Raw genomic sequence first — 16,955 nt, 5'->3', positions numbered from 1 at the left:
AGTCCCATGGTATTTTGTCAAATACGAGGCAGCACATGCATTAGCAGCTATTTCCTCAATAGCACCTAACATTCTTATGAATAGAAATGGCACAATCAGAATACACTAAGGTTATGCCATTCCACTCAACCTTCCACAAATGCTTCATACCTGGACTGAAATTAAGTTCTTAAGGTTCATTGCAGGAGAACAACAACAAGAACAAACACACAGGCCCCCCCCCCCCCCAATACTTACGTTGATTTTTAAGATGTAATGTGAGGCAAGGTATAATCCAGCACAAGGACATATATAACATCTATATTCAACTATTTTCTTGTTAATTCCTCCACATGAACCCTTAAAAATAAAGTGGGTTAGAAGATTCCACCTTATGCCAGACCTAAATTTCTAGGCCTAAGAATCTTGACTTCAGGCCCTCAGCTTCCCAAACACATTTGACCAACATAGAATAACACCAAAGAGAATGAGTCTCCCAAAACAACAACAAAATCAGGAATACCATGCCTCCATGAAACCCCTACACAATGCCCACCATCACCAGGAGACTCATCCCAGCACTCATATGATATAGGATTTCTTCTGCCTTCCCACAGGAAACCAGACTGACCCCCCCCCATCCATCTTCAGAAAAGCAATTATGTGCTACTGCTTCACTGCTCCCTTCTTCCAAGCTTTCTGCATCCGGAAAGCAAAGCCATTGTAAGGAGCACTATTTCTTAAACCACAGTCTGTCACATTCCTCAGAGGTGGAGGACATAAACACAGTAGAGACAAACAACACAACCAATGCCACTACTTTGTATATTCAATGTTGCTGGCTCCAGCTTCCCACCCATAGAAGCAGCTGCCAGTTACTTCCCACCCTTAAAGTACTGTCTTAAGCCACCTTCATGAAAGAAGTTCTGCATTTAGCAAACTAGTCAGGATTTACTAAGTATAACAAGAAGGTGCAATGTTTAAACATTCAGCATAGGATTTCATCCATTTCCAGGTACCTTTCATTTGCTCAGTAAGAGGCTTGTACTTTTCAAACAAGTACACTGCTCATATGTTTGTAGCTGTGCTTATAAACATTGTATGTAACAACTCTACCAAGTTTACAAAGGTTTGTTAATACACTAATAAAAACCTTACTATTTTTGCAGTCATAGCTTAGACAACATGGATGCTGCTCACGCAGCACACAGCTTAGTACATGTATGTACTTAGGTCTTCGGATCTGCAATAAGTAGCCCTACAAGCTGAGGCAGGGGAAGTTTAGGCTGGACATCAGGAAGAGGTTCTTCACGGAGAGGGTGGTTGCACACTGGAACAGGCTCCCCAGGGATGTAGTCACTGCACCAAGCCTGCCTGAATTTAAGAAGCGATTGGACTGTGCACTTAGTCACATGGTCTAAAATTTTGGGTAGACCTGTGCGGTGCCAGGAGTTGGACTCAATGATCCTTATGGGTCCCTTCCAACTCGGGATATTCTATGATACAATCCATTGCATTTAACTCTGTGTAAGCCATTTTCTCACTCAGACTGCAAAACATCTTGTATTCCTAATGGTGCCTCCAAAATAGCAATCCTTCCCATCACGCATATTGCTTGAGTTGTTCTGGTATCACACAGAACACAAATGGTACAGAAAGCACTGTGTTAGCAGCATATACATACTAAGTTAGCAGGCTTGTGTACTCCCACATCAGCTGCGCACTGTCTTATCTTCTTCACAAGTAAACAGGGTTAGCATTGGCTGTTCAACGTTTATGGTTTTGAACTGCCAAGTCAAGATATAAGCACAAGCACTACAGTATCCTTGAATTGGTGTTCTGAGTCTCCAAACAGACTTGAGAAAGTGTCAGAAAAAACATCTGAAGTGATTTGGCTATCATTAGTCCATAAAAGCAAAGTCGCTTTTTTTTTTTTCCTCCACCCCAGAGCAAAGTAGCTACTCCCCACTGCTCTAGTCATGCATACACTACAGACATTTAACCACTACATAATTACATAGAATTACAGATTTTTAAAATATATATATATATATATATATATTTTAGTTATCTCAGGAATAAGTAAGAGAAGACAACTTTAAAAATAGATTACTTAAATAATAGTGGCTCATCAATTATTCTTTAGTGCTCTACCATCTGCTCAGTACCTAGTCGCCATGTTTACTTGAAATGTTGCAAAAAAATTTTAAGAAGTTACTCTATGATATATCTGTGAGTATAGTTACTGGTTTAGAATTTAGTTGAATTTAAAAGCCTTAAAGCCTCAGAATCCCATTAAGGCCGGCACTTTGCAGAATCAGACAGACATACCCCGCTTCCGGAAACCATAGCCATTCAAGTATTTTATCATTTCTTAGAAAAAGTTACACAAGATTATAATTAGATTGACAAATGCCTAAGAGAATGAAAGAAAGGCAAAAGGCTTGCCTTATTCCTTTATATGGTTGCTCTGTCTACATTCCACAACCTAAAAAACTCCCATAGATAATCCACCATTACCAGCAGTGAAAGTCTTTCCAAAGTAAATGGAAAATTCCTACCAATTTTATCCTCAGAAAGACCTGCAGCAGAGCACCTAAATAAAACCTTTCTTATGAGATATACTGATCTGATCTGTTTGTTTTTATAAAGTTTTAGATAATTAACTACAGAGATTTAGGAAGACATAATACACACAGTTGCTTCCAATTCCAGGAATCCAAGAAACATATGTTTACAAGTGCCTATACAAGTGCTTATAAGAAACCCCCCATATCCTTTTTTTTTTTTTTTTTTTTTTTTTTAAAAAAAAGGACTCCAAATAAATTTGGGGAAAGGAAAGATTTAAAATTCATTCTACTGTATCCCACAGTAAAAAAAGTATTTGGTAAATAATAAAAAATTAATAAAACTTAATAACAAAATTAAAATTAATTTAAAAAATTAATTAAAAATTAATTAAAAATAATTTAAAAAAATTAATTTAAAAAACTTAATAAAAAATTTGGTAAATACCTTGTTGGTAAATCCCACTGATTATTTTAAATTAGTTTTTTGGAACAAAAGTCAAGTTGTCAAAACAAAAGCAGCACCTTGGATGTCAACCTCCTCTGTATAATAAAGAGCTTAACTCTTCCTTAAAAACTGCTAAGGCAACATATGGGTAATTTCCACAGAAAAGTGTCACAAGCCACAGACCAAAGGAAGAAAGCTAAAAATAAACCAATATCCTTTTCTGTTCCTCATCCCATTAGAACAGTAACAGAATATAAACTGAAAAGGGTCCAATTGGTCATCACAGAACATAGGTACACCAAAAGAGTCACAATGAAGCTTTATAATATTAAGATAACAAAAAAGATCACAAAGTAGCCCCAATAATTCACTATGAAATTGAAGACTGAAGTAAAGCTTGTCATGTAAAGCCAGACACTTTTTTGTTTTGTTTTTTTTTGGTTTTTTTTTTTTTTTTTGGAAAGAGTGCGCAAGACAAAATTTTTATATGCAAGTACAAAATTGCTTGGCAGCCATTTGAAAGCAACAAACTAGAGCTAAGGAGGGGGAACCCCAAAACACAGGATGATCTATATATATATACAGAGGATCTATAGTGTTTCATGCTTCAGCCTAGTCGATTAGAAATAACTCTGATCTCAGGTCATAGCTAAAATCATTACTTGTTTTCCTTGTAAATTTAACACCCACTCTAAAAGCATTAGAGGTATGCTCCTTTTGCAGTATAAAAAGTGTAGTTTGCCTGCTTTCCCACATAATTTCATGTATCTCAGCTCTTTCCTGTTACTGGGTCATACAATGAATGGCCTTGCATTCCTTTCTACCAACAACACTCACTGCAAGAAGGACTGTCATCAGGAGTAATGAATGTGCTTACTGTGGTGTTTACTGCTGTACCTTGGGACTTGAGAGTAATAATTTAAAGGCCATTCACATTGTTAAGATTTGGTCAGTTCTTCATCATTGCCCCGATCTCCCTTTTGAGCTACACTTACTGCAGGAGAGAGTGAAGTGTACAGTAGGGGCCTTTCCCACATTAACACTGCTGAAACTGTAAAGTTGTGAATTTTGTGTTGCCAGAAGCCCAGGTATTACACGCTCACAGCTGGGACACAGAATAGCCAGCTTTCATCATTAACTGCTTTCCAAAGCTGATTTTTCCTTCTCTATACCTTGCATGGCCCAAGTCTTCTATACCATACAACATTTAAAACTCCATACATATGTTATTTCTTGCCTCCAGGTCATCATCTTCCAATCACACTCAGCTGTCATGCTACCTTCACAGATGTTTAAGGCTACTTGTATTCTACAGCTAGTATTTCTCATCTGTACTTTTAAGATAACACTTTATTTTTTTTCCTGATTTCAATAATCAGTCTCTGAAGATGAGAAAAACTAAGACTTAAAATATTTAAAATCAAGGATATTTCTAAATTTTATAAACATTGTTAATTTTCATATAATGTACTAACTTGAGTACATTTTCTCACTTCACATAATTATTACATGACAAACTTTCCCATTCACTGAAGGAAAACACTCCTTGTCCATGACAGATATATTGACTACTTCTTTGGATCCATCTCCAACTTTTACACTAATTGGATAATTCTAACAGTAGCACAAAGAGCAGTCTCATGCTGCTCCAGGAACCAGAGACTCATGGAAACAGTGCTGATACTCAAAGTGGGCCCACCCAAGCTGCGCAGGCCTGGAAGCAGCATAGCTTCTAAACAATCATATAATCCCTGCCAGAGTTCTGATCACAAGCAAAGACATACCATACCCAAGGTCTGCTGGGTACTGATAACAGAGCAATGCTTGCCTCACCTGTATTCACTTAAGGTCCCTGCAGTACTTTCTAGACTTCGTTCAATTCCACATCAACTACTATTTTCTCTTGAAGGATACATACACAGCAACACCCAAAATGCTTGTGGCTCACGTGATGCATTTGTCTAAGCTAGTTTCACCTAATTTGTTTGGATAGTTGCCAGGAATCTAAACTGCTGATTTAACTGAACCCCATTGCTTATGTTAATGGGGTAGAGAATAGCTGTTTTTCCAGAAGTTCCATCATGCAAACTGCATTTATGACTAACATCAAACACATGTTTATTTCTCAACACCCTATAAATGATGTTTGGCTATGCTAATTTACCAAATTTATAATGAAAATTCAAAACAGCTAGATGAAATTTAGCATTAAATAACAAAACTAAGCGTGATGGCATATTGCTAAGTTTCTTAATTCTACAACGTCTTAAAGATGAAACAAGTATATTTTATTGAGTGCTACCATACTAGAACATTAGCCTCTTAACTGCCGTATAAATGGCTTCTTCATACTAAAGAGGTTATTAAAGTTACAGTTTTGAAAGTTTGATTCCACCTAAATTGAATACACAATTACAGACCAGCAGTCATTCAATACCTGTATAAGAACACTCATTCGTTTCATTCTTTATTTATAAAAAGTAATCTAAATTTTAGTCTTCTGAAACACACAGAAAGCTGCAAACACTGCAAACAGTATTGCACAATTAAAACTGAGCCTCTCATACCCTTACAATAACTATTACTTGTTCCTGCAACACCAAAATTAACTTTAGCACAGTAGATAACTTAATACTTTAGTAAGTCCCATGTAAATTAGAGGAATAGGAGATCTTTTGTTATTAAAACACACCTCTCTCAAGGATACTGCAAACAATATTTGCAGTCTGGTCAATTTATTAAAGGCTTCTGCTAGAGTTGGAAAGTGATAGACAGGGCAACTGTCTTAACATAGCCAATCCTAACTCTAGATTTTCTACATTTAAAAATAGTTTTATTAATAAAGTTGACAAGGACATAGAAGTTAAGCTAGCTATTTTCTGGCCTTGTAAGCAAAAATGGCTAAGGGGCTTTTTTCCTTTTATATTCAGAAAAAAATAACTACACTAGCACTGGTCATGTTTTGCATTCAGTCTCACAACTGGATGCAATAGCGGTTTCAAGGGAAAACTAACCTGACTGCAGGCTGTTATAGAATAACTAACAATGTAGAGAAATCACCATAGATACAATCAATTATATCTAACTTCGAATTTGGCTTCCTGAGAAAAGGATCAAACAGATGACCTTCAGAGATACTTCTCATTGTAAGTTATTCTGTGATTCTATGAAGAGGAACTGGAATAACAAAGACCTTTTTTTTTTTTTTTTAAAATATAAAGCACTTCTATTTATACCTCAATACTGCCCTCTGTCGATATTCACACTGCTTGATTATCTACACACAAAAATTGTGAGGCTATATTGTGTGCATTAACACTTTTCCTGCACATGAAGGAAGGAAATTTAATTGAAAAATGCTCTTTTTCTTTAACATTCAAAAAAGTATGGTAGGCTGAATCTCTAGGTTTACAGTAATGGACAATAGGGATCAACACCTTTAAGAGGCCAGTTTGGAAAAAGTATGTATATTTAAGGACAAAGTAGGTCTGCTCTCCCTCACGTCATAACAGTTTAGGATGCTTTACAGCATTCGTCAATGCTCTGAAACAACCCTATCCAGAGCACATAAAAAGATTTAGCAACAGTCTGCATGGGTCACTTGGAGGAGAAGATTAAAAGAGGATATTATGGAGAAATCTCCCAAACACAGAAGATCAGAGTGATCAGAAGAATTGGCAGCCATTCACTTCCAGCTGCCTGAGCTATAGTTTTACATATACAAAATGGTACAAGTGAAAGGGAAAAGAACTTGGTAAACCTACAGTCTTTAATAAATAAACTGTTATTGTGCAATTGTCACTCTTGGCAGGTTCTACTTAGGAGGACAAAACCAAAAACGCTTGTAAAAAAAAAAAAAAGGTAAGATGTATTTGGAAAAAAAACGAAGACAACTTTTCTGAACACTTATCAACTTTATTGCTACTAAAGTTTCTTAGTTGTATGAGAATTGAATTGCTTCATTTGATATAAAGTTTTGCAGAAGGAAATCAAAGTTTTCCCTTCAAAACTTTTGGTCTACTTAAGTTTAATTTCTAGGCAAATTGATTCTTTTCAGCAGTGCTTACATTAGTGTCTAATCTTTGAAGAGCTCTGCAGAAGCGTTCTATTTTAGACATACCATTGCAAAATTTGTGCTTGAGTTTATTTTTTTTTTGTATTCCTACACTGTTTCAATGGTCAATAACAGATCATACTGATCTAATTGTGTTCCCTAGTTAACGAGTAAAAGCAGTTATTATAAATCACTTTGATTGACCTTTTCTGAGGAAAAGTAATACAGGTATTTTTAACTTAGGGTTAAGATCTACTAGGAGAAATATCTGCAGAGGAGACATCTACTCGTAGGTGAATTCAAAGGATTCAAGTTTTTCACATCTCTTATGACAGTGTTTCACAACGCCTTTTGTGAAACCACAACTGTTTACTAACTGCCAAACAGACTCCACCTACATGCTCAAGACACAATTTATACACATTACCTTAGAGAAAGGTAAAAACATCTTTCCTATGTACTGCTGAACAGGACATAACAGCATTAAATGACACGAAGTGAAATTCAGGCCAAATTTTCTGAAAAGTTTCAGCAGCAAAGTTCAACAATGAAACTGGTGATTATGAGAGGAGAATATTTACTATCACTACGGTTTAATCCAGATGAGTATCAGAATATTTTTTGTGTACAGCCTCCATACAACATGTCACAGCTAAGTAGCATATATTTTAAAAAAATTAGTAAATAACAACCCTTCCCACTGATAAAAAAGAAGGTTCTTTTTATATCACAAATATCAAAGACTAAAAAAGTGAGAATCTTGGAGGCGCACACACCTGTTTTTTCAGACTTCATTCACACAGCTGTCACATGTACTGTATCTGCCAATTTCACCTCCATCAGTCACCTATCTTGTTGAGTAGTGTCACGTTTAGTTAACATGAAGGATTTACACCTGAACAATATTCAAGTGGTTAAAAGTGTTTACCTTATGAATTGTGCATTTTCAGCATGTTATGAGTTACCATGCAAAATTTCAAATTGCAAAATAATGTGCTGAGATGCAAACGGAAGCCACCCTTTATCCAATGAGATAATAATTAGAAGGAGTAACTTGTGAAAGCAGATTCCTCCTCCCTTTAAATAATCTGATCTGTGTATGTGCATAGTCACTTGACTGATATAAACAAACTTTTACTCACCCTTGCAGAAGCAACATAGTTCTGGGAATTTCTTTACTGGCTCCTGAATCAACAGGATTCTTGGTTAAGTTCCACCAGCAGCTTTATTAGTAGCAATGATGTGCAAGCTGGAAAGAACACAACTTAACATTACATCCCAGGCTGAGCTTGCAGATGGAAACAGTTATATTTATAAACATGCTGCATCATGGACAGCAGCTTCAGCAGCAAAGGACTAAGTGACACTAGCAGTACTATTAGTGCTCTTTGGCAAGTGAAATCAGATCTGAGCTCTAGGCAGACAGCCACATCCAGCTTTCTCAGAGGCTAGTTTGACTCCCCACACTAGTCAGTCTTACTCAAAGAATGATATGTACTGTTCTATTAACATGCAAAACCAACAGTTTCCAGGCACGTTGCAATACAGTATTTCTAGCCTGGTAGCTTGTTACTCCTGTGAACTATAGCCTAGACTCCATTAACAACTCAGGTTGAGAATATTAATTCCAGTATCTCCCTGTGTAACTAGCCTGATGTATCAGAAAACGGCTACTTAAAAAGGTACTTTGAAGAGGAGGAAAGGAACACCTGAAAAACATACAACAGTATATTATTTTTCTTTTCTAGATGCTCTGACCTACTTCTGGAATGTTACAGTTCACAAGTACTTGTTCAATTAAATTACTTTTTACAAAGACTTTCATTGCTGCTTACACACCATTACCCACTTACCATACACCTTCAGAATCTGAGCAAGAAAGTACCCTCAGAGGAATGCACTGAAATATGTTGGATCTCAAAATAGGATTTGCTTCTGGCTGGTAACTGTTACTGGTTCTCTTCCGATCTGAGGCCTTAATGCAAGAAAGTAGTTAAGTACATGCCTAGTTAAGTTAAAAACATATGGCTCTACTTGCATGCATCAAGTTAATTGTAAACTTGAATTACATGTTGATATGAGGTATGAAAACAGTCTTCTACAAGTGTGGCATCCATCCACATTACTTCTCAAATAACCGAACAAAATGTCCCTGGCCTTCCAAGAAAAATGTGGAAATAAACACATGAAGTGCAAGACAGAAACATAGAACAGACATTTCATAATGAAATTAAAAGCTAGCCACACGTTGCGCTGTTACAACAGAGCTTTAAAGTAGTCTGATTTATGCTTTTTCATAATTAGAGGATAACAATTTTTAAATTATTAATATAAAAGATGAATGTTAGGTTATTATATAGTAATTGGCATTTAAGTTTTAAGGTTTTTTTTTCATCTTGGGATAAGTTAAAATACAGAAAATATTTCTAAACTTCACAGTTAGTAATTAGTTACAGCAGAATAATAGTTTCTACCTTCGAGTAGAAAAAGATTAAAACTATTATCTTTTGCCTGTAAAAAGATATTTTTTTTTTGCCTACAGCGTAAAGTTGTTGTACCCAGCAAGAATTACTGACTCTTAAAAAAGCATGAAAGATGTTAATGAAATATTAGAGATTCATGTGTGCCAGGTGGGTATAATTATATGAAAGTACACTGAGAACAAAGTAAACCTCAATAAAGTCCCAAAATTTTGACAACTAATGCTGTGATTAGGAGTAATTACTGTTCAACTTACAGCTGTGTCTTCTAGCAGTATTTCCGTTAGAGGAAAATGCATGAAATCTAAGTTTATGAATTCGTATAGACTGAAGAGCTAGGTTGCTCATGGTTTAATATTTTAAATATATATTATATGCTATATTATAAAATGCTATATATTAAATACAAGATGTGTGCATAATGAAGGGAAGGATAATACTTCTGTGCATGTACATATACCTTACTTCAAAAACACAAACTTTCCTATTCTAGCATTCCTCATTATGAAATTGATCTTAAAGGGTTCAGGGACCAGCTTTTAATAATAACTTTGTATGTTTACTCAAAAACATTAAAAATACAGGTTCCAAAAAAAAAATCAATAGAGGACCAAGACTTCCAAGCTTGGGTCTCCTAATTATATCTAAAAAATTTAGATATTCAGAACATTACACAAGCAGAAACTCAAAAAGTTTTGGAAACAGTAAAATCTTGTCACTCCTTGTAATGCCTTAAATCAACACCTCTGAAATATAGGACAGACTGACAATGGTCATCATAATTTTTATTTTTCTTCTAAGGAAATGATATAAAAGATAAATAATACTGAGTTTCTGCAACATTTGAGACAGACAACAACATCTGTCACAGACTGTGACATTCCTCATGAAGACGTGGCATTTTACTCTTGATGTTTTCAAGCTCATTAGAAACAGGCTTTGAATTTTCTGAAAGTTTCTTGCAGCACACAGAACTCAAAATAAATTTTAAATTTTATTTTTTTAAACTAGATTGGGGGCATTTGTAGTCACAGAACACTAAACGGATTTTCTGATTTCATTTAGCAGGATAGAGGTCTACATAAAAAAAGTCAGAGCAGAGTTTTGTTTAAAGATTGCCACTAAGCATTTAAAAAAATAGGTAAATCAAGAATTAATGTGGTTCTGTAGAAGACAGAGAAGGGGCACAGAAGAAAAGTAAATAACCAGAGAAAAGACTATGGATGTTAGAAACAAGAAAATAAGTTACTTTTCGTATTTAATTTCTATGTATAGAAGTCAATATGTAGTTTATATTATAAAACAAGTTCATGAAAAGTACATTAAAAACAACCAGCCACCCACAGGAAGCAGTAAGATTTGTTGACATATTCCCAAAAGCTTTCTTCATCTTCAGGCTGATTCTCAGGCTTCATCCTTCCTGAGAACTTCAGCACAAGTGTTCATTGTTATTTTTGGAACTGACTTCTATACTCAAGTACTTGCTTGTATAACGCATTTTCCCTTCCTTTAACTTTCTGTTATCAAAATGTTTTTTAGAGAGCATACACAGATTTCAGAATGAAAAGAACTGCTTTAATAGTGACAAAAAGCAAGGAAAAATATTTTAAATAAGATGCAGTACCTCCACTGCTACTACAGCATTTTTCAAGTACAATGATCGGAGCAGAATACATGGCTTTCTGTATCTATTCTGTAGTCTTGCTTTACCTTTGACTTCCAGTACAAAAATAGCATTCCCTCAAATAAGGAGAGGTTGGCTTGCAGGAAAAAAGCTTAAAAATAATCCCTCTAGAATTGATATGGAAATTCTACTCTCCCCATGAGCTTCCCCCAGCCCTTCAAAAAGCATTTAAAAAAAATAAAAATATTTTAAAAACAGTAGAAGATGATGGAGATGCTAGAGATCAATGCCTCATACTAGGTTTGCTACTAATTGCTCTGTTGAGATGTTAGGTAATTTTGATCTATGTGTTTAGCAACTTCATTTGAAAGAACATTACATCAAACCTCAGGAATTCTCCCAGAAGAAAGCTTTGGCCAAGTATAAAGTCTCTATCTCCACTTCTTTCTTTCTTTTCTTTTTTTTTTTTAAAAAAAAAAACTATATCCTGTTCACGTGCAAGCTTTTGTAAAATGAGGTGTTATAAAAGAAATATTATATACACAATGCCAAAACTCCTGAAGTTCATCATAAGTACATAAGTTAGGGAAAAAAAAAAATCTCTCTAGGTATAAATCTGATAAAGATCTTAAAAGACAATAATCTTTTCCAGCAAGTAACCTATACTACGGGATAGTTGAAATTTCAGCTCTGCAATTTCACCTGACAGCTCTACAGTCTTTGGAATAACCCACACGTGCCCTACTAATTGCTGACATACATTTTAAATCTGTAATGCTACTGCATAACTCCTGAAAACAAGTCTTCACCAAGGGGGAAAAATCTCTTTGCTAGATATGTCTTTGTATAGGAGATGTTTAGCATTCAATTTCAATTTATCATTTAATAGTTAGGCATTTATCAATAACAGCTTCCCAAAATAAGTAAGCTTATTTTCAACATACTACAATAAGAATAAATGGGAAGAAAATAAAGCCAAAATAAAAATGCAAGACAGCGATTTGGAAAAATACCAAACTTCACTGTACAGTATAAGCACAGCTCCCTCCATGAACAGGAGCGACTGAAAATTAATCATTCTTTTTATTGCCTGAAGGTGGCAGTAATGATACCGCACTCACAAAGCATTTCATGAACAGTATTGTATTTAGCAACTTTGGGTATTTTAATGATGAAAAATAACTTCATAGAATTATATTTTTACTGCTAGTTTTTTATGGCATCATTTGTTTCCCATAAAATGTTACCTCCTGCAACCTACAGCTGCCTCTCTACAGTTTTTAGGAATAATTCTATGAAGCAAAGCAAAACCAGGACAGTACTTTTCAAAAAAAAAAACAAAACAAAACAAACACTTTTAAACTTGCTAAACAACATCTAAATGCAATAGGGATGGAAGAAGTCTATCTATACATAAGTTATCAGTGCAAAGACTGTTAACTGCAACAACAATTTTAAAGGATTACTTCACAGAAGCACTTGTTGCTAAGAATCACCCTATGGAAGCAAACCAGGATCAGAACAAGTTCTGTATCTACGGAAAAATAAACAGAAATTCTTCCCTAAACCCCACAGGAAGAATGCTAGTGGATAGAAATACAGCTGTAGCATCAGTTCCACGATATTCCCAAATACAAACGTGTCACAATTCACACAACTCAGGCAAAATACAGCCAACCTTCAGATAATAAACACAAAGATGTATTTTTATGATAGAGCAGAGAACAGAACCTCTAAAACACCATAGTACTCAGTACACTAGTGCTGGTTAAGAGAGTCTGTGAGAAAGTAGTTTTTAAGCCTTACAGAATACACTAGAATATTTAGAACATGTCTGCTGTTGAACTTGTTTTTGTGAAGCTATTCCTCCTTTTCGGGTCTTCAGGAGACAGAAGTTTTCGTGCTAGAGACTGATGGCGGAAGCTAAAACTCAAGTTACTTACTCTACTACTCTGTTAATATTTGTGGTGCTGGGAATTCAAGAAAACACGCTGTTAACGGAAACAAGAGAGCTACTAAAGCCTAGCAAACCTAAAATTGACAAAGAGAGATCAGGAAGAATTTACCAGCACAGTTCAGCATAAAATATAAGTGTTGCAGAATTTTATACCTTAGATACAAAAGCATTCTCTTCTCATCTTTGAATACGTAATTTGCTTGCAAAACTCAAGTTATCACAGACACACCTTATGACTTTTACGCACAAAATACTTCTTTTGACTCTAGTAAATAACTAACTCAATTGGATCTAATTCTATTAAATACCTAAAAAAGAAAATTATTATGCAGAAAACTCTGAGAAACAAAAAGAAGTTATTACTTCTTACAGCATATGTGAAAACAAATGTTGATAAACATGCAAGACATTTCAAAGGTTGTAAAAACATCACACCTTCAACAAAATATTAATATAAATACATGCAAATGTTAATAAATACCATCTATTCTTACAGCTCCACACTGCTTAACATCTACACTTCTTTACATTCTGTTAAAAGATAAAAAGACTAGTCACAAAACAATACCTATAACGTTCAAAGTACATTGAATACAGCTTGCTCTAGTTACTATAGAAATACTCTTCCTACTACTACGACAAAACTTTTAACTCCTTACAACAGGAAAGTTTACAATTACAGCTAATTCAGTAACTTCTAGAACACAGCTAACATTTTATCAGACTACCTAAAAAAAAAAAAAAACTGAGATGCTTATCAACTCAGTTGTTAATATTTTCTATTAATAAATAAAAAAGAGAGAGAAAAAAAAAAAACAGAATTTTACTAAACCCACTTACCTTTTCTTCAACACACACACACACCAGAAGGCCCAGAAGTGCATTAATAAGCTCTAATGACCCTGACCAGCCTTACCTGGTACATCCTGCCATATCCCCACCTACAGGGCCCAGGAGCCCTATTTAAACTCAGCCCAGGACCTACACTTTCACCTGAGTTACAAGGCAGAAAACTTGCTTTGTAGTTCAGTCACAACTATGCATTTGCCTAGCTGTAGCTATTACTGATCTAGACCTTTGTCTAAAAACTTATTTATGCTTCAGGTGAGGGCTTACCTTTTCAAGAAGAATCTACTTAGTCACTAACAGACCATTTAGATCTTGTTTGTTGTTGCTGTATGTGATTCTGCCTCACTGATGGGTGACCACCTTGACCTCAGATCTGCCCCATCATTATGGACTTATCTCATGTCTGCTATGCTCAGGTACACTGGGGCGAGTATCAGTTACCAAAGCCTTGGCCCTGCTGGCCCTTGTCATGCTCAGTTTTTGGCTACTCTTCTTAAGGGAGCAGTTGGCCCTCACTGCTCCCTGATACAATCCTGAACTTTACAAAATGCAGTATAGTATCAGTTCTGTTTTCCATAGCTCTGAATGGAAAGGTTGCAAATGACTGTTGGAACAACAATTCATACTACTTATACTCTGAAGATTTCTAAAACCATTCCCATCTCTACTCCTTTCCCCCAGAATGCAATAAATAAATAAATAAAGGGGGGGGCGCAACTTTATCTAACAAAGTAAACAAGTTTTACTATTAGAACTACCATGCCCTGACCACTCACCTATTCTAAATAAAAGCTTACGTGCGTGCACCTCAAATACAAATAGCAATTGGTTTCCAAAGATTAATAATCAGGTAGGTAAAGGCCTTTTTATTCTGTTGTTAAAGTAGCTTAGTTGAGCTCATTTTACATTCCTGAAAAAGGCTTAAAATTACATGTGGTAGTGATTTTTTAAATCTTTTCTGCTGTCTATATTGTTATAACACGTCGCAAGTACAACTTCAATTTGCTATAGATTTATTATTTATATCAATACTTTTGATATAACAATCCAAGTTTAAAAGTATTAATTTAAATTTTCGTAATTGGTTTTAATGAAATAAAAACACAGGACAGCAAGAGAAATAGTCACTTTTCTTGAAATGTTTTTAAGAACTTAGTGGGAAAAAAAACACGTTATGCTCCTTCAGCTCGTACAATCTTTTATACATTAGATAGGTTCTACATACCTGGTAGTGATTTATTGCTTTCTGTGTATCTGGAGAGAAGGAGACTGCCTGCTTTCAAGTGCAAATAGGAGAAAGTCAGTAGAGTTTGCTATATATACACTGTAGCAGTAATAAAGTTTTAAACAAAATGTCTTGTCAGATTTATCCTCAAAAAGCAAGAATAATTTTTTTCTTCTAACTTTGGTTTAATATTCTTAAGGCATTATTCTATAAAATCTTTCATGTAAGCTAGCTAGCTTTTTTCTGTGGAAAAAAACCATGGAAACCACAGAAACTGATGAAAAAACACCCTGGGAACATACTGCCCAAGTCTTTCTTCAGTCCAAATTGCTTCAACATTCATTATCAGATCTAAGTAACAGTTTTTGTGAAAAAAAAATGGCTTATAAATCAGAAAGAAGGCTTAAGATCTTTATCATCATCTTGCTCTCTATAATATTTTTGTCATCTTTTTAATGAAAACCACCATTTTTTGAGCACACGCTTTAATTCTTTCTATTAATTTTGGTGTCACTCCACTTTCTTGTCACATGTTGAAGTTGCTCTACAAAACGTATTTATGGTATATATGGAGCTCAAGGAGACATGGTAGTTACACTTTATTGGACCAGGCAATTCAGTTCAGAATAATTAGTGCGCAAATAAACATTCAAATTCAAAATGTTAAGTAATTAAAAATATTAATTCTGCTGCAGAAAGCAACTGACACTGCAAGTTATTTAATATTATACTACATTCTATTATAGTAATTTTAAAGTAATTTTAAAATGAAACTTAACAATTTAATGTTTTACAGTTATGACATTCTGTTCAGTCAAAATTCTGTATTATGTGGATGGTTACCTACAGACCAAAGTCAAGTTTGCTTTAGGGTTTAATAGGCTGTGTAAGTAATATGTCACTTTTTCTAATCTCAGTAGAAATGCAATAGGAGCTTTTAGTCTTACTAGTCTTTTTTTCCTTGGTACAGCTTCAGAAATACTCAAGATTTGTTCAATGTTGCTATACATCCCATGTTTTACGTAAACTCATCAATACATGTGCTGTGCTAATTGGAAGTTTAAGAACCCAATTCTGTAATTTCTTCTTTACTCATGCACCTCCACACAGCTGAATGGGCCTGCCACACAAAACAAGCTCATGGATCAGTAGCCAGGTTCAAAAATGTTTTAGGTTCAGTATCTGTAATTAAAAACACTTAGATAATTTGAAAATTAATACTTGGCTAAGTTGTACCTAGAAAATTGCAAATATGTATTAACGATGCTACGCTACCTGAGCTAGTCAGATAACACTTATCTGGATTTATAAAGTGATTGTTTTTCCACCAACATAGGAAAAATCTTTTTAATATGTTCAGTTGGAAGTCTTTAGCGTTTTAAAAAAGCCACGGGACGTTGCCTGAGGGACTCATGATCTCACAAGCAGAGAGCAACCAGGCGCCACCTGTTGAATTTATCAGTGTGTGTGAATAAATACACAGTGTGACCCTGTGTGTATACTTGCGTAGGTCTGCACGACACACACATACTTGCCCGCAAGCCCCCATTGCGCCCTCACGGCGTCCTGAAGGGGCCGCTCCCACGTAAGGGGTCGGTGTCCATCGGAGAGCGGCGGGAGGCGCCACGAGCAGGGGGCCCGGGCCCCGCCACTCGCTGAGGGGCGCCCGCGAGGCCGCCGTTACCTCAGCAACGCGGCCGCGCGCGCACCGGCACTCCGGAGCCTTCCCGCCTCCCGTCGCGCGGGCGCGAGGCAGCCCTCGCGGCTGGTTC

The 16,955-nt window shown here is 35.6% G+C and overlaps 1 protein-coding gene across 24 annotated transcripts in view; it reads right to left on the bottom strand.

Moving 5' to 3' along the window:
- IRAG1 (inositol 1,4,5-triphosphate receptor associated 1) overlaps positions 1–16,945 on the bottom strand; it is a 109,099-nt gene extending 92,154 nt beyond the window's left edge. For 12 of the 24 annotated variants that reach the window (XM_035550238.2, XM_050711160.1, XM_035550257.2 and 9 more), the window contains exons 1-4: positions 16,715–16,936; positions 15,184–15,234; positions 8,902–9,023; positions 8,191–8,297 (exon numbers count right to left, since the gene is read on the bottom strand). The gene's annotated coding sequence lies outside the window, so the exon portion shown is untranslated. Of the gene's footprint in view, positions 1–2,994; positions 3,115–8,190; positions 8,298–8,901; positions 9,024–13,590; positions 13,641–15,183; positions 15,235–16,458; positions 16,524–16,710 lie in introns of those variants that run through there. The other 12 variants (XM_035550243.2, XM_035550235.2, XM_035550242.2 and 9 more) reach the window with 12 other exon arrangements.
- Between the last annotated feature and the right edge of the window lie 10 nt (positions 16,946–16,955).

The sequence above is a fragment of the Cygnus atratus genome, chromosome 5, assembly GCF_013377495.2.
Source record: "Cygnus atratus isolate AKBS03 ecotype Queensland, Australia chromosome 5, CAtr_DNAZoo_HiC_assembly, whole genome shotgun sequence".
NCBI classification, from domain to species: Eukaryota; Metazoa; Chordata; class Aves; order Anseriformes; family Anatidae; genus Cygnus; species Cygnus atratus.
Note: the sequence above shows the minus strand (reverse complement) of the source record. Positions and strands in the feature narration are given on the sequence as shown.